The sequence below is a fragment of the Camelus ferus genome, chromosome 15 (genome assembly GCF_009834535.1).
Source record: "Camelus ferus isolate YT-003-E chromosome 15, BCGSAC_Cfer_1.0, whole genome shotgun sequence".
Lineage (NCBI taxonomy): Eukaryota > Metazoa > Chordata > Mammalia > Artiodactyla > Camelidae > Camelus > Camelus ferus.
Genome location: NC_045710.1, coordinates 44083935 through 44100255, shown reverse-complemented (window position 1 = coordinate 44100255; position 16321 = coordinate 44083935). Strand labels below are relative to the sequence as shown.

Sequence of the window (16321 nt, the reverse complement as noted above, 5' to 3'; positions counted from 1 at the left end):
ACTAACAAGAAAATGAAAATTTATAGGCTTTACCCCAGACCTACTGGGTCAGGTGATGGGAGCCCAGAAAACTATTTTAATAAGCTCATTAGGTGATTCTTATGAATATGAGAGTTTGACAACCACAGCTCTTTGCCCAGATGGATCTCAGCTCCCTTTACAGGAAGTTTCATGTGAAACTTAGCTTCCTTTGGGCTGTTCCTACCTGAGAGATTTGGTAGGAGTAGCAACAAATTTTCCCAACCACTAATGCCTGAAGAATTGGTTAACTGAAGCTCTGCATGTTTTAAGTGACTGAAAGTAGCATCTAATCCCTTTGTTGGGTGTACCTGCTTAGATCTAAAGTTGCAAAAGCCTGCACAGCCTGTGTACACTGAGGCCTGGGTTTGCTGAGGTCCTGTGACACCAGTCTCATTGAACTGCTGTGTGTCCTAAAGCAGTGGAGGACCTAGAACTCAAGTGCTTACTAAGGTGTTGACACATCTGCCTGCCACACCTGAAGCATCCCTCCCTCTGGATAGATCTTAAAGTCTCCAAAGCCTGATCTTTGCTCCTGCTTCTTAAGCTCTCCTGGTTTGTAGGCCATGGTTTGGGGGTCGGGGGGAAACAAATCAAATCCCCCTCTTCTGGGTTCAGAACCAACTGAGAAGTAGGATCAGGCCACTGCTTAGGGATCAGTATATCAGCTTTATTGCTGATAAAGTAGAATTGGAAAAATGCAGCTGGGAATCTGCAGCCACCACTGGGTTTCCTGACACCTTCCCCCTGACTTAATCCCCACCCCCCCACCAGCTGCTTGCTCCAGGTCTGCTGGGGAGATTACCAGATTCAGCAGTATGGTCACAGGAGCTAGTGCAGCCTTTCCCCAGCCTTCCCAGTCAGCTGATTTACTTGCTCTTTGGAGAAGAGTGGTAAATTGTGGAGACAGACAGGTGAGGTACTCCAGTACCATTCCTTCTTGGGGAGTATGTGAGGATGGAGGAGTAGGTTTTCCTTGGCTGTGGGATAGGATTTGAGTTATTGGCACCAATGAGTCTAGAATGGGAAGAGAGGAAGGTCAGGACTGAGGCTCATATTTAAGCATGGTTTCAAGGAGGAAACCCCAGCCACAGAAACTGAGAGGAGTCCAGAGAGTAGGGAGAAGAACTAGGAGCGTGTAGTGCCACAGAGGCCAGAGAAAGAGCGTTTTAAGAAGAGAGTGATCATCAGGGTCCAAGCTCCTGAGGAGCCTAGTAAAATAAGGACCAGAAACTGTCCCTTAGTTTTAGGCACTTGGATCCCACTGGTAACCTTACTGAAAGATGGGAAGGGGAACCAAGCTTTGGGGTAGTCAGTCACTGGGAGGTGTCCAGGAGGAGAGTATCTTAAGGGGGACAAAGCTTGTTTGAAAACTGATGGCGAAGGGCAGACATCTGTGCTTGTGAGGTTGTGACAGAGGTAAGTAGCCTATACCACACCCTCCAGGCCGGTGCCTTGGGTGCAGGGCTCTGCCTGTCTGTTGGGAGCACCTTTTCCTAATTTGCTCAAAGATGCAGTGTGAGCTGACAGCAGCCCTGGATGGAAGGATGCTGGTACCCAAGAGGGAGGAATAAAGGCTGATAGGTCACTTAGCCACCTGCAGAGCCAGGGCTCAAAGCGGAAAGCTTCTGGCTACAAATTCAGGGATAGCTCCAAAAACCCCTTGGGGCAGAAAAAACAAAGGCTATTCTTTACTTCAAGACTTTGCCTTATTTTGGCAGCTCCTATTATTTTTAGCAACAAGTATTTAAATTCTGATCTGTAAGATGACCAAGATTCAATGGTCCTAACCCTCCCTTAGTGACAACCCCTGAGTTCCCTGGGGACCCACACTTTAGATGCACAGATCAGCCTCTGACTCTCAGGATGGGAGAATGTCTTACTGGACCAGTAGTGGTCTCTCCCTGCTGTCTATCACTAGTCTCAGAGACCGTATTCTCTAAGAGCTGGCCTTTAGACAGTTTTTATAACCATTGACTTAACCGTTATTTACCATATCTTACTTTTTTCAATTAAATTATTTCCAACTCTGACATTGTAGAAATATTACCATCAGAGACTTTTTAATCATAACCTTTCCCCCTGCTATACCATACTCTTCCAGTTTCATACACAATTTATCAAATGCTTATGTATCTGGAAAACCAAAAATAAGTGGACCTGAGGATGTTTGGCCTAAGGATCTCATAGGTCTCTTTGTTTTCCTTCTTAATGTGTTTGTTTTCCTGTAACATTAATCAAATTCCATAAACAAAAACATAATATTACCAAGGTATATTTAGTTTATATTAAGATTTTAATCTGCTATTGAAAGAAAAAATTAGGATTGATGCTAAAAGTTTATTTTAAATTGGCCCTAGATAATTTAGATCTGTAAGTTATTTTTTAAACACACACACACCCACACCCCAATTCCATCAAACAGCCAAATTTTAAAAGTCTAAACTTTGAATACTATAATTAGGACTCAATTAATCAGTAATTTTAAGTTTATACCTCCCCATTTTTAGTATTCAAAGGTAAGTGAAAAGACAATATAGACTTATTAGGAAATGATTAGACAGAGGAAATAACTGGCTTATGCAAGAGAAGGTATGATGATCAAAAGTGCTATCCATGTGGTCACCAAAAACTTAGAACAGGCTGTTTCCTGAGAATAAGTTAGTATAGCAACATTACTCTATTGACCACATAACATTTATGCCAAGCTCTTTTTTAGCAGATAAAATATTACACTGGAATGTAATAGGCTTCAAAACAACATGATAACCACCAAACACAAAAGGGACATATAAATAACTTTTAATAAGATTTTGGCCTTTCCTCTGTATGGAGTCCACAGTGGAGTGATCTTTGCAAAAGTCCATCCTAGGGTTAACAGGGTTTTGTGACAGATTTAATGTGGTTCTGTCCTGAGGTCTGTGAGGGAGCTGACTAGGTCTTGCACTGGGCATGGAAGATGCACGATCACTTCAAAGAGACATAGCAGGTCTGTGCAGAAGAAAAATCCCCTGGTTCAGGCATGGCTGAGACATGGGGCTGTCTCACCCAGAGAGGAAGAGAGAGGAACCAGAATGGTCCTCTCTTTAATACAGTATAATGATTGCCAATGGAGATGGAGAAGGGTGGAGTGAGAAGTGGAAATAAAAGGAAATAAATTCACTGATAAAATAAGAGTGGCCTTTTACCACCCGGTAATATAATAATGATGATAATGTGCTGTGAACTAGGGGGGATGATCAATAGTTTAATAAAAAATATATCATACTTACATAAATAAAATATACCCGAGGTTAGTTATAAAGTAGGTTTGTTTCAGTACCTTTTCCCTTTCTACTCCCTTCCTTTCTCATTCCTTCTGTTCTAACTTTCTTTTCCCTGTCTCATGGGCTGGCTGGCTTGCTGTCCAGGGAGTCCTCACTCTGAGCCCTTCCCCAGGAAGCATCTCATTCCTGCCCCATGTTCCATCCTTTTCCCTCTCTTGGGACTTCTGTCCTCTGCTTCCCTAGAACTGGGAAGCACAGCCTTTAGTCCCAAGCGAGAGGGGCCCCCATGCTGAGCCCAGTACTTTTGAGGGCTGCTCCTGCTCCTGCTCCTCCGTCTCGGTGGAGTGAAGGGGACAAGCCCTCTTGTCCCTTCCCAGAGCCCATCTTCTCCTTCTAGAGCACATTCTGGGAGCCTGGGACCCCAAAGAGCCCCAACCGTCCTTCAGGCCTGTTCCCAGTATTGATCCTCTTGAGGGCAGACTGTATCTCTGGTGTGTCCCCCCGAAGCCCAAGATGGCCATGGGGCAGCTGTCTGGGGAGGTGAACAGAGCTTGGTGGTACACACTGGGGTGTCCACATGCATGTGCAGGAGGCCCTGTGGTGTGGGATGGAGCCCGGGTTGGGGGAGAAGGGAGGCTGGACCTGGGCTGGAGGCCAGGAGCTGGCCCTCTGTGTGCCACCACTTTGGGTGGAGAAATCCACAGAAGCTGAAAATTCTAATGTGAACCCAGCCTTCCAGGTTGTTGTCAGGGTAGGAGGATACAGCATACTTGGTTAGTTTGTTGGCTTGATTGATAACTTTTAAATATTTAAACACATATTCTGTAGGCCTCCATTTGCACTTTTGCCCTGGCAAGTGTATATGACTGTCTTGGGTGGGACTTCGCCTTCTGCAGGACATCTGGGGCTTTGATAGGCCCCCCCAGAGACACAGCACCCTGACCCCGGGGAGAGCGGTCCGAAGCAGAGCAGGGCAAAGGCTGCAGCAGGTGAGGGGTGCAACAGTCTTTGGTGAGCCTCAAATCATGCCTGGTGAGCGGCTGCCTCATCTGCCTTTGCCAGCTGGTCCTGCTGGAGAATGGCGGGTGGCCATTCTGTTAACACTCAGGTGTGCAATTACGGAAAGCAAAGCGTCCCCTCCCTATCAGGCAGTGGGGCAGTGGGCGTCCTATCTACCCTCTCCCACTTCTAGGGGGTGGAATAGTACTTACACTGGCTGTAATTAGCTCTTTATTCTTTCTTAACTCATGCCATTGTTTGATGGAAATTTTAAATGGGGAGGCTGTGATACAACCAAATGGAAGCTCCTTTGGTGATGTAACCAGCCAGAATGATTCTTTGGTTGGAGGATGATGAGCCTGGGAGGGACCAGGGAGCAAAGACACACAGGAAACCTGCCTGGGGGCCTGGTTGGGGCAGAAAGCCTGTAGTCCAGTTCTTGTGAGTCGCACATCCCCGAGGCGTCTACCCTTCATCTGTCTTCTTCTCCTCTCCCTTTCCCACCACTCCCCCAGGCTCCCACTCTCCTCTCTTTTCTCTGTTCTCATTGAGGCATATTAAAGATTAGAAAGGGATTATAGGGGCAGACATGGTGAGGCTTTGTTAAATAGAACTTTCAGAAATAAAGGGGAAAACCAAAACTATTTCCCCCTTCAATAAGTTGTATTTCTCTCAGGCCAAAGCACTCCTGGGGATTTCCCCCAGGATCTCTTTCACCAAGGCTGTTTGTTTTGTTTTTCATTTGCGAGTAGGGACTACTTCATTCAATATTAAATATTTACCGAGCTTGTGTTATAACAAGCACTGATCCAGGTGCTGGAGAAACTGGGGTGAACTGAAATGACAGAAATCCTGCCCTCAGGCCATGTACATTCTGCTGGGGAGAACATGCAATGAACAATGATGACAATAAGGTGTGTGGATGTTGTGTTTGGTGGTGAGAAGTGCTAGGGAGGAAATAAAGACGAGTGGAGTATAGTGGAGGGTGGCCAGGGAAGGCCTCATTGAGGAGATGGAGAAGAGGCCAGAGGATATCTGAGGCAGAAGCACTCTCAGGGCAGAGAAGAGCATGCAAAGGCCAGAGCCAGGAGCATGCCCAGCAAGTTTAGGGATCAACAAGCAGGCCAGGATGACTGACTCAAAAACAGGATGAGCACAGAAAAGAGTAGATGAGGTCAGAAAGGTGTGGGTGTGTGGGTGGGGGATCATGGAGGGCCTTTTTAAGCACTTTGATGTACTCTGAACAAGATGAGAAGCCACTGTATGGTTTCAGCCTGGGAGTGACATGATCTGATTTGCATTTTAACAGGATCACTTGCTGCCGTGCTGAGAATGAGTGAGCAGTGAAGAACAAGGGTGAAACCAATTAGGAGGCTATTGAAATAACCCCAGAAAGAGAAGAAAGTATCTTAGACCTGGGTAGTTGTAATAGAGATGGTGAGGAGTTGTGAGATTCTGGGTATATTTTAAAAATAGAGTCAGAAAGATTTGCTAATGGATTGGTTGTGGGGTATGAGGAAGAGAAAGGGGTCAAATAGAACATCAAGGTTTTTCACTTGAGCAGCTCGAAAAAGGGAATTGCTATGAATTGAGAGGGAAGACTTCAGGGGTGCACGTTGGGGAGAAGATCGTGAATTCAGTTCTGAAAATTTACATTCTAGATCCCTGTTAGACATCCAAGTGCGAGAGCCCAAGTCAGCAGTCAGAGATACGAGTTTGGAAATCAGGGGTGGGGTTGGGGCTGGAGATAAAATTTTGGGAGCCATCAATAAAGAGATGGTATTTAAAGCCAAGAGATGATGGAATTTTGGAGGAAATGACAGTAGATGGAAAAGAGAAGTCCAAGACATGGGTTGTGAAACAGTCTAGTGTTTATGACTGGGAAGACGAACTAAAACAAGCAGACAAGATAGAAGGCCCAGTCAGTGGGACAGGAGGAGAGTGGGAGGAGTGTGGTGTGATGCCTGACCTGGAAGCCAAGTGAAGAAGGTCTATCAAGGAGGACGGAGTGATTGACCCTCCAAAGTCAGGGTCACTGATGACCTTGACAAGAGTCCTGTCAGTGGAGCGGTGGTGGTGAAAGTCTTGTTGGAAAGGTTCAAGGACAAATAAAGAGGAGGAATTGCAGCTAATGAGTACAAACAGTGCATCGAAGGCCATGAGTTGTAAATGGAGAGAGAAATGGGGCTCAAGCTAGAGGAGGAAGCAGGGTTGAGACAGGTTTTTAAGGATAAGAGAAATAACCACCTTTGTACATTGATGGAGAAGGTCCAGTGGAGAGGGAAAAGCGGAAGGTACAGGGCTGAGGGGCTCTATCTGGTAATGTTGGGACGATCTACATTGTATTGAATGCTTATGTGTGTTAGGTTTTTATATATGCTATTCATTACTTAAAACATGAGACATATATTATGGTTCTCATTTTATTAGCAAGGAAATTGAGGCTCAGAGAGACTAAGTCCCTTGTCCAAGGTCACCCAGCAAGGACAGAGAAGAGCTGAGTCAGAGCTCAGTCTGTCTGAGGGACACTCAGGCCATCTTGCCTCTGGGTGCACTGGTTACTCTTCTGGGTGTGGGGGTTCCTGGGCACTGAAAGGGCACATTTACTGTTTTACATCCCTGCCTGAGGAAGAGTCTCTGTGCTTCTCACGGCCATGACCAGAGACTTCAGTCGTGGGGAGAGTCTGAGTCATTCTGCCTTCTCTTCTTTCCTAAACTTCAGGACAAGAGACAACAGAGGAGGTACCTTGGCATGTGTTTTTCCCCAAACCGCTGTACATTAGACATCTAATGAATAATTTTAAGGTGTATATTGGAACATACAAAGGGGTGGAAATCAAGAGTCCTGGGTTTTAGTCATGTCTGTCTGTATATGGCTGTGTTACTTCTAGCAAGTCAATGAACTTTGAGTCTTAGTGTCCTCATTAACAAATGAGGAAGAAAAATATCTGTCCTCTTTGCTTCTTGAGTGGTTGTGAAAACATCCCATTACATCCCCTACCCCCAGTATTCCTGCCATGTGTGAGATCATGTGCCATTTCCAAAGCGTGTCACATATGATGGCATCAGTGGGTCTCAACCTGGTGCACAGCAGAGCCCCTGTGGAGCTTTTACAAATACTGTTCTTATGCTAGGACATGGGAAAAATGGAACTCACAGGCGTTACTGATGGGAGTGTAAATTGGTACAACCACTTTGGAAAGCAGTTTGGCAGCGTCTGTTGAAGTTAAACCAATACCTCCCTGTGATGCAGCGTTTCCATGCTTAGGTTTATACCCAAGAGAAATGTGTACACTGGTGCGTCAAGGGAAACGTACAAGGATGTTTGCAACAGTGGTATTTGTAGTTGCTCAAACTATAAACAACTCAAACGCCCGTTAACAGTAGAATAGATAATAAACTGGCCTATTATGTATAATGGAATACCGAACAGTTTTAAAGCTTGCAAAATATGGCTACAACCACATGGATAAACCTCATAATTATAATGTTCAGTGAAAGGAACCTGACATAAAAGATTGCCCTCAAAACATGAGATATCATAAAATCAGGAATATCAGGAAAATCTTAAATCTCTGTGGTGTCAGAAGCCAGGAGAGGAGTTTTCTTTGGAGAAGAGGGAATGAGTAGACACTACAAGGAGGGCACAAGAATGGCTTCTGGGCTGCTGGTGATGTTTGTGTGTGCGAGTGTGTTTACCACAATGATGGTTATTATACGAATAAAAAAGACATATTTTGGATAATTCACTGAGCTGTACTTTTGCTTTGTGCACTTTTTGGGTGTATGTATTCTACTCTAATTAAAAAACAAAACTGCCACGTAGTTCCCATCCCAGACTAATTAAATCAGAATCCCTGGCGGGGAAGCCCTGGCTTGGGCTTTTTCTGGAGCGCGCCCTGCCTTCTGCCGTGGTTGGTGCCACACCCTCCGGGAGGAAAGACCTCCAGCTCCGTGTCTGTGTCGGGTGTGCCTCAGCGCGGTGGGGAGGACGGGGCGTCTGGTGGAGGGAAGGCTGGAGGGCCCCATGGGCTGATGGCTGGCAGCAAGAAGGGCTTTCAAGGACATGCCTCTGAGCAAAAGCAGCGAAGCTTCTGGAACCTGCAGAACTAGCATCACCTGGGAATGTGTTTGACATGCACCCTAGATTTGCTGAATTGGGTGCTCTGGGGGTGGGCCCAGTAATCTGCTTCAACAAACCTTTCAGGTGATTCTGATGCGTCCTGAAATTGGAGAACTGCTCTAAAGAGTAGCAGGAAACCAATTTGGCCAATTTGGCGAACACTCAAGGGAATCATTCTGAGACTAGGTGTTTTGTTGGGTAAGCTTGGGTTTTGCCCTCTGCCTCCCCTATTTGTCTTGCCCCAAATCAGACCTATACCAGTAGTTCTCAACCCTGGCTTTTAAAAATGTCTCTTCTCAGATGGGTCACAGGCATCCAGGTGCTTCTGATGTGAGCCAGGGCTGATAAACTCTGTTCTATATTCAGGTACTCTTGTGGTTGAGACAGATGATTGTTAACACCTGCCCCCAGATTCTTATAGTTGTTTCCTGCAAGTCCTGTGAAGCAGAACTCAGGCCTCCTGCGACGGCTTGTCCGGATCTAAAGGTGTTTCCTGGGGGCCGGTTTGGCCTTGCATGCAGGTACCTCTGCAGACCACAGCAAGGCTACGTCCCGCACGCACACGGGCTCGGCTCCTCCAGCTCCTCTGCTACACGGCAAGCACCAGTTCTGCTGCCCCTGCCGGAGGCCGAGCCAGAGAATGTGAGTCAGATCCCTTCGTTTGGGGCACAGAAAATGTCAACAAATGCTAGCTGTCCTTATTTTCATTATCTAAAGTGTATGGGTGTCTTTTCATTTAAGCTTACAAAATACCTGTTTGGAAAGACCCATCTTGGTTGTTTTATCTTGAATTCTCTGTCCCCCCAACTTTCCTGCAAAGCCCAGGAAGGACCAGTCACATTCATGGGGGATGTTCTAAGTCAGTGGTTCTCAAAATGTGGTGTGTGTGTGTGGGTGTGTGTGTGTGTGTGTGGTGGGCAGCGGGGCGAGGAGCAGCAAGAGTATCGGCTAGGGAATTTGTTAGACATGCAAACTCCTATCACCAAAGAATTTAATAATAAAGGGGGCAGGAGGAAGCTTTTGGAGATAATGGATACGTTTATGTTACAGGTTGTGGTGATGGGTCCACGGATGTATATTTATCTCCAAATTCATCAGGCTGTGTACATTAAATATCTGTGGCTTTTGTATATCAATTATATTTCCATAAAGTGGTTTGAAAATGAAAAATGCAAACTCTTGAGCCCTACCTCAGAACTTCTGTGTCAGAGACTCCGGAGGTGCGGGTCAGCCATCTGTCTGTGGTTCTGATGCTCAGGGTTGAGAACTACTGCTGTCAGCTCTGGCGGCTCAAGACTGTTAGAAACGCAGAACCTCAGGCCCCAACCCAGCTGAATGAGTTAGAATCCCCGGGTTATTGGGATGCACATTAGAGTTTGAAAAGTGCTGCTCTAAGCTCTCTCCCTGGGTCTGCTAGGAATTAGGACACTAGAAAGGTGCATTCTTGGACCATAGCTTCCCAGTTCCCCAGAGAAATGCCATCACAGGACGATAATTTGAGTGTAAGAAACAGATGCTTTTCTGTGTCTGTGGAAAACAATTTCTACTGCCTTTTATCCCCCTCAAATAAAGATTCATCCTGTCGATTTCCTGTGTCTGTTTTTGAGAAAGAAGTTGAAGTTTGGAAACCTGTTTGTTATGTACCTAGGTTGCCCAGACACTTGGATTTTACCTCAGTTCTAAGCAGTAGTTTTAGCCTAGGTTCTCCGATACAGCTTTCCCCTCTCCATCATGTGGTCTTTGTGTTTTAATTCTTGTTTTAACAATTCTCTTGTGGCTGCATTTTTTTTTAATTGTAAGTAAGCTCAGGTACTGTGTGATATGATAAGAAATAAGTGCTTGTCTGATACTTTGGAGCATCTCTGCTGATAGAAAACAGATTTCGGGAATTCAGTTAAAATCCCTTCTGCTCCATAAAGCTCTCCTGGCCGCTCTCCACCACAGCTGTAATTCATATGGCCTCAGATAACATTAGTTGTCATTATAACATATCACATGTTGCCCAATATTTTGTGAGTTAACCTTTGTAAAGTGAACAGTGTAGGAACATAGTAGACCAAATTATATTTACCATTACCGCTATTATTGTCATTGTATGTATGTATTTCTGTGTCATTCCAACTAGACTGTAAGCCTCTTTAGGGTGAGGAGAGGGCCTTGTTTATTGTTGGATTCCCAAGTAAGCCTGGCTTATATCACACTCACAGGAGGTTCTGACACATAACATTAAAGGGAGTATATATGAGAGTGCTTTGAAAAGGCAAACATGGTTAATTGCCATTACTGGAGCACTGGGTCTCAGCCAGTCCTCTGCAAACAGAGAAGCTGTTGTGCCAACAAGAGTGGCACATCCCTTAGCCTCAGTCCCAGAAGGCATCAGAAAAAAAAAAAAAAAAAAAGGAAGTGAAGGATAAATGTCACCAAAGTTGTCAGTGAAACTCAGTTCAGAAGAAACTCTGACCAAAACCAAAATGGAACCAACTGAAAATGTTAATGGTCATTTTTAGTAAGTCACAAGAATTTGAAGAAAGGCTATTTTAATAAGTAGAACAATTTCATTTTCCACATAGCCTAGGAAATTAAGATCTAGATGGTTTCTTTTAAATAGTCTCAGGTCTACTTCGCACCTCTCTTGCAGAAAGCAGTAGGGTTCCACCTTCAATAACTTGTCAAGGAATAAAAAGAAGCAAAGGGATAATGTCTTTAAGTATTTGTTTACAAGAGAAAAATACATTGGATGTTGTATGTGGAGTTATCCAACATAGTATGCTGGGGGAAAAATATTCAGGCAAGAGAAGAGAATTGTGTAAAGAATCAGGTCGGCAGGTTGTGTAGAAGTGGGTTCAGGTGAAACTAATGAAGCCTGAGATTTGTGGCCCCTGGCTTATCCCCAGCATCTTCTAAAGCCCGGAGAGGGACCCTAGCAATTTTGTGTTTATAATTTTGCATTAGTGTTCCTAAAATGGGCTTCAGGAATTGTGTAGGTTTCAGGCTCTACAAAACTGGAACTGCTCCTGACAAAATGCCTCTCTATTTCTGTAGCTCTTTTCAGATTTACTTTTTTACACTCTTTTAGCTCTGCCTGTCAGATAAGGTGATACAACAACTAAGGACTTTGATCATGAGGAAAAAGGTCCTCAGAGACCTGCTGAGGTGGTGGTGGTGGGGAGGTGTGGAGCGGTGAGGGGTGGGAAGAGATCACCACAGCTGAGATCAAAGCGATGAAATGTAGATAGATCCCAGAACATTTTTCTGCAAGGATTATCATTGTCCTAGAGTAGAGACTCAACTTGGCTAAATTTTCTTCCAGTAGAGGTTTGGCAATTTCTGGAGACATTTTTGGTTGTCATGGGTGGGTTGGGGTGGGGAGGGCTGCTTGCTCCTGGCATCTAGTAGGTAGAGGCTGGGGGTGGGGGTCGCTTAATGGCCTACAATACACTGGACAGCCCTCTGCAACAGAGAACCGTCTGCCCTACAGGTCAGTAGTGCTGGTGGTGACAAATCCTGTTGTAGAGATGCCTTCCATTTCTGGTCACTGACAACTCAGGTTGTCAAAATGAAATGATCAACAAACAGTATAAGGTAACTTTTTAAAAATTATTATTTTTTCATAGAAGTATAGTTGATTCACAGTGTTGTGTTAGTTTCAGATACACAGCATAGCCATTCAGCTATGCATATGTATATTCTTTTTCATATTCTTTACTAGTCCAGTATTACAAGATACTGAATGTAGTTCCCTGTGCTATACAGTAGGACCTTGTTATTTATTTTATATATAGTAGTTTGTATATACTAATTCCAAACTCTTAATTTATTCCTCATCCCCCCATCCTTTCCCCGTTGAAAACCGTAAGTTTGTTTTCTGTGTCTGTGAGTCTCTTTCTGTTTTGTAAATGAGTTCATTTGTCTCATTGTTTTAGATTCCACATGTAAGTTACATGATAGATACTGGTCTTTCTCTAACTTACTTCAGTTAGTATGATAATCTCTAGGTCTAGGTCTAGGTCTAGGTCATGTTGCTGCAAATGACATTATTTTATTCTTTTTTATGGCTAAGTAGTATGCTGTTGTATAAATATACCGCAACTTCTTTATCCAGTCATCTATCAATTGACATTTAGGTTCCTTCCATGTCTTGCCTATTATAAATGGTGCTGCTGTGAACAATGGGGTGCATGTATCTTTTCAAATTAGACTTTTTCTCTGGCTATATGCCTAGGAGTGGGATTGCTAGATCATATAGTAACTCTCTTTTTAGTTTAAGTACTCTCCATACTGTTTTCCACAGAGGCTGCACCAAATTAAATTCCCATCAACAGTGTAGGAGGGTTCTCAGGTAACTTCTTAAAGGCATTTTTTAGTTTGGTCTCTCCCATAAACCATTGTTTGTCACGTATCTGGCTCTTCTTTCTTTAGTAACTACTCCCCCAACCCCCTCCTAACACACATGCAAAGGCTGTTAGGACAGTGGCTCAAACTAAAACAATGGGGAAAACCAGGTTCCAGCACTGATTTTCAGAAATAGGGAGTCCCTCCTATAGTAGCCTCAACACTGCAGGAGAATCAGAGGCCCTGGAGTGGTGCTTTATTGTGCAAATCCTGATCAAGAGACCAGCTTCCCTAAAATTAGAACAGAATCTGTCATTTCCCTTGACAAGGCGTGGAGGCAGTGCCTGGAAACGTCCACACCTTGAAAATGCTGATCCCACTCCCAGGCTGCTGAGCTCTTCTAGCTCAAGTCCCAATGATGCCAGTGGACTGCCCCAAATTCCTACCCTCTGATCTCAGCTGGTCCTCACTGCCTTTTGGCCTTCCTTCTAGTCCCCTTCTAACTGTGTCTCTTATTCCCATGGCTACTCACTTCCCCCAAGGCCCCACACCATTCTCTCCCCGTTTCCCTTCTGCAGATGCCCTTGCCTCGTGCTTTCCAGAGATGAGTAACAAAGTAATCAGAGCTGGTGTCGTTCATGTAGCAGCCACGGGCACTGGGCTGGTGCAGTACGCACGGCACGCTTCATCTGTAAGGTCAGTGTCCATGATCCTGCCTTGCAGATGATGAAACCAGAGCTCAAAGGGGCCTCTAACTTCCTCCAAGTCACAGTGCAGGCATTTGATCCTAGCACTGCCCATCTCTGGGATGAACTCCTTTTACTTCTATCTTCTCCACTGAAAATATGTCTCTGTCTTGATTCCTGGGTCTGGGAAGAAGACAGGATCTTTCAACCCAAAGTTTCCTCCTCCATCTTGATCTCGATCTCCTCCTTCTCTCACTGAACTTTACTCCTTTAACTGTCCCCCTTCTCTCTCTCATGGAGCTCAGTCCCTCCTCCCTACAAATGCATTCATTCTGCCCTGCTTCACCAGGACCCTTCTGCCTCACCTGCTGCCTCCGCTTCACTGTTAACTTGTCAGTTTGGCCATCTCTTCTGCTGCCTCATGTGCTTCTTGGCCTGTCCCATCGCCTATTCCATGAGCAAAGGCTCGCTCCCTTCCCTGGCTCTGTGTGTCTTTGGCTCCCCTCTGCTCCATCCTGGATGGGCACCATGTCCACCTCCTACCCTTCTGTTTCTCAGTGCCTGGGACAGTGCCCTGAATAGCAAGGGTGATGGTGATGACCTCACTTTCAGAACTGGGCAGAAATCAGACCAACACTTCCCAGGGGCCAGGGAGATGGCTGAAGCAGGGCTCCCAGGGAAATTCCTTTGGGCTGGAGTTATGTTCAGCAGAATGACGACACACTTTTGCCATTTTTAGAGCAGTGATTACCAAATGGAAATACCCTATTTCACCAGAGACTGAGACCCAAAGTCACTAGCTTAATGTCTAAATGTCATTCACCTCTTCACTGTAACTGAGGCTCTGAGAAACAGAGACACATGACTACATGCTGGGGGATTCAATTCCTGTTTTTCCTTCCTGTTTGTCCTCTGCTAAAATAAAAAAAGAAATACCTAAAAGAAACTTATTGGTCTTGTTATTCTGATAATATAGTATTACTGCATCTGTGGAGATAAAGTTAAATGAAACAATAAATGGTTTTTGAGCTGTTGGCATCAAATGTCATCAGTTTTTAAAAGGCAAGTAAATAACAGCTAAGCACTAAATCTGTATTTGATGGCAAAGGTCCTTTCTCTGGGTAATTCCATTCTTATACCCTCTCCACTAAAATGTCTATAGGAATTTCCGTATGTTGGTATTAGTAAACTTTGTCTAACTTTCATCCATCTGTCTATTGGTTCATTCATTAATTCAACAAATATTTATCAAAACTGTGTGCTCAGTCCTCAGACACAATAGATGCAGTGCCTGTCCTCAGGGAATATAGTCAAATCTGGCACTTACAATTCAATATGTTAGGTTTTGGATATGAGAAATGTGGGGTATGGTAGGAATATTTTCACATACACTCACCCCAGACTTGGGAGTGGCTGATCAGGGACAGTTTCCAGGAAAAAGTAATATCTAAGGTAAAACCTGAGTGTGTTAGGTGAAGGTGGAGGGGATGAAATTGGAGGGGTTGTCCCAAGAAGAAAGAATAGTGTTCTAGAAGGCTCATGTCAAATGAGAGAGAGTTTTAGGGAACCGAAAATAAGTCACTCTCAGTAGATCAGAGAAGAGAAGAATGAAGAGAGATTATCATTCTCATCCTAGTTCAAACTTGGGTATATAGAGTGGCTACCATTATTATCCCCATTTTGCAGATGTGGAAACAGGCACTGAGAGATTAAAATAAATTGCCTAGGGTCACCCAGCTAGTGTGTAGCAGATCCCAACAAAACCCAGTATCTCTGCCCTTACCTGACAAAACACTGCCTTTGAGATATTTTCCAAACTTCCTCCTAGCGATGATTTGGAGACCCCAGGAGAAAAAAGTAGATTAAGGCAGTGATTTTATATTTAGTATGGAGTCTGAGTGGAAGTCTTAATCAAAGAAAGCCTGCCCTCCCCCGTCTGCTCCCCTCTGTAAATCAGATTAAGGTAGAGGTATTGCTCTTCTAAGGGGAATTTTCACTTAAATGGAGGAGGGGCCAACAAGTTTTGAGCACCCTAACAAGTAGGGTGGGTGGAGGGAGACATTTTGGGGTAGAGGCCCAACCTGTACCCCCCCGGGAATGAGGAGGTAGTACATAAGGGACTACCTAGTCATACAAGTGGAGGCATCTTTTTGGCCTAGAAGAGTTAGTATGAATCACTAAACTCTTACTTTTCTTGTGGGGAATGACTTAGGTTCTTAAAAGTTGCACATTTTAGAAATTCTTTTCCCAAGAATATGAAAACGAATATATGTATGTATATGTATGACTGAAACATTATTTTGTACATCAGAAGTTGATACATTATAACTAACTATACTAATTTTAAACGTTTTTTCCCCCTCTCCAATTATTAATGACATAAGTGAAAATTACTCAGGTTGACTCAAGGAGTAAGTTGGCTAATATATTCAGAGTTAGCTGAGTGTTCTTTAATTCAGTGACCGATGTGGAACAAACAGCTTCATATTCCTTAAGGCGGAAACCTGAAAGGGTATAATGCCATAAACTTTGCAACAAAGATTTCAAAGTGGTAAACTATGTGGACAGTACACTCAAGCTTGGAGCTTGGTGATTGGACTTTCCAAGACTAGATAATCTTACAGTTACCTACCAATTAGATTAAAATTTGAGACTATGAGAAATCTAACATTTTTCATGACTAATTTTTCCTAGAATAAATATATTGCAGTTTGAAAAGTACGGTATATCACCCTTCAGTAAAATGCTCTCTTTTCCTGTTTCATCTCAGTTGCCTATTGCCTTCTCAAGAGAGTAGACAAGGATGAGTAATATTTTTAGCTACTGAGACTGGCTTGAGTTAAAATGCCTATTCCAAGACCTCTTGTAAAAGGATGAGGACTGAGAGTTATTTTCCA

At 44.1% G+C, this 16321-nt stretch overlaps 1 long non-coding RNA gene across 6 annotated transcripts in view; it reads left to right on the top strand.

Annotated features, from left to right (window-relative positions):
• Nucleotides 1-16321, top strand: part of LOC106730475 — a 69496-nt gene that overhangs the window by 20852 nt on the left and 32323 nt on the right. The window contains exon 3 of one of the 6 annotated variants that reach the window (XR_004326354.1): nt 11885-11988. The exons of the other annotated variants lie outside the window; for them this stretch is intronic. This is a non-coding gene — a long non-coding RNA (uncharacterized LOC106730475). The remainder of the gene's footprint in view (nt 1-11884; nt 11989-16321) is intronic. 6 annotated transcript variants of the gene reach the window in all.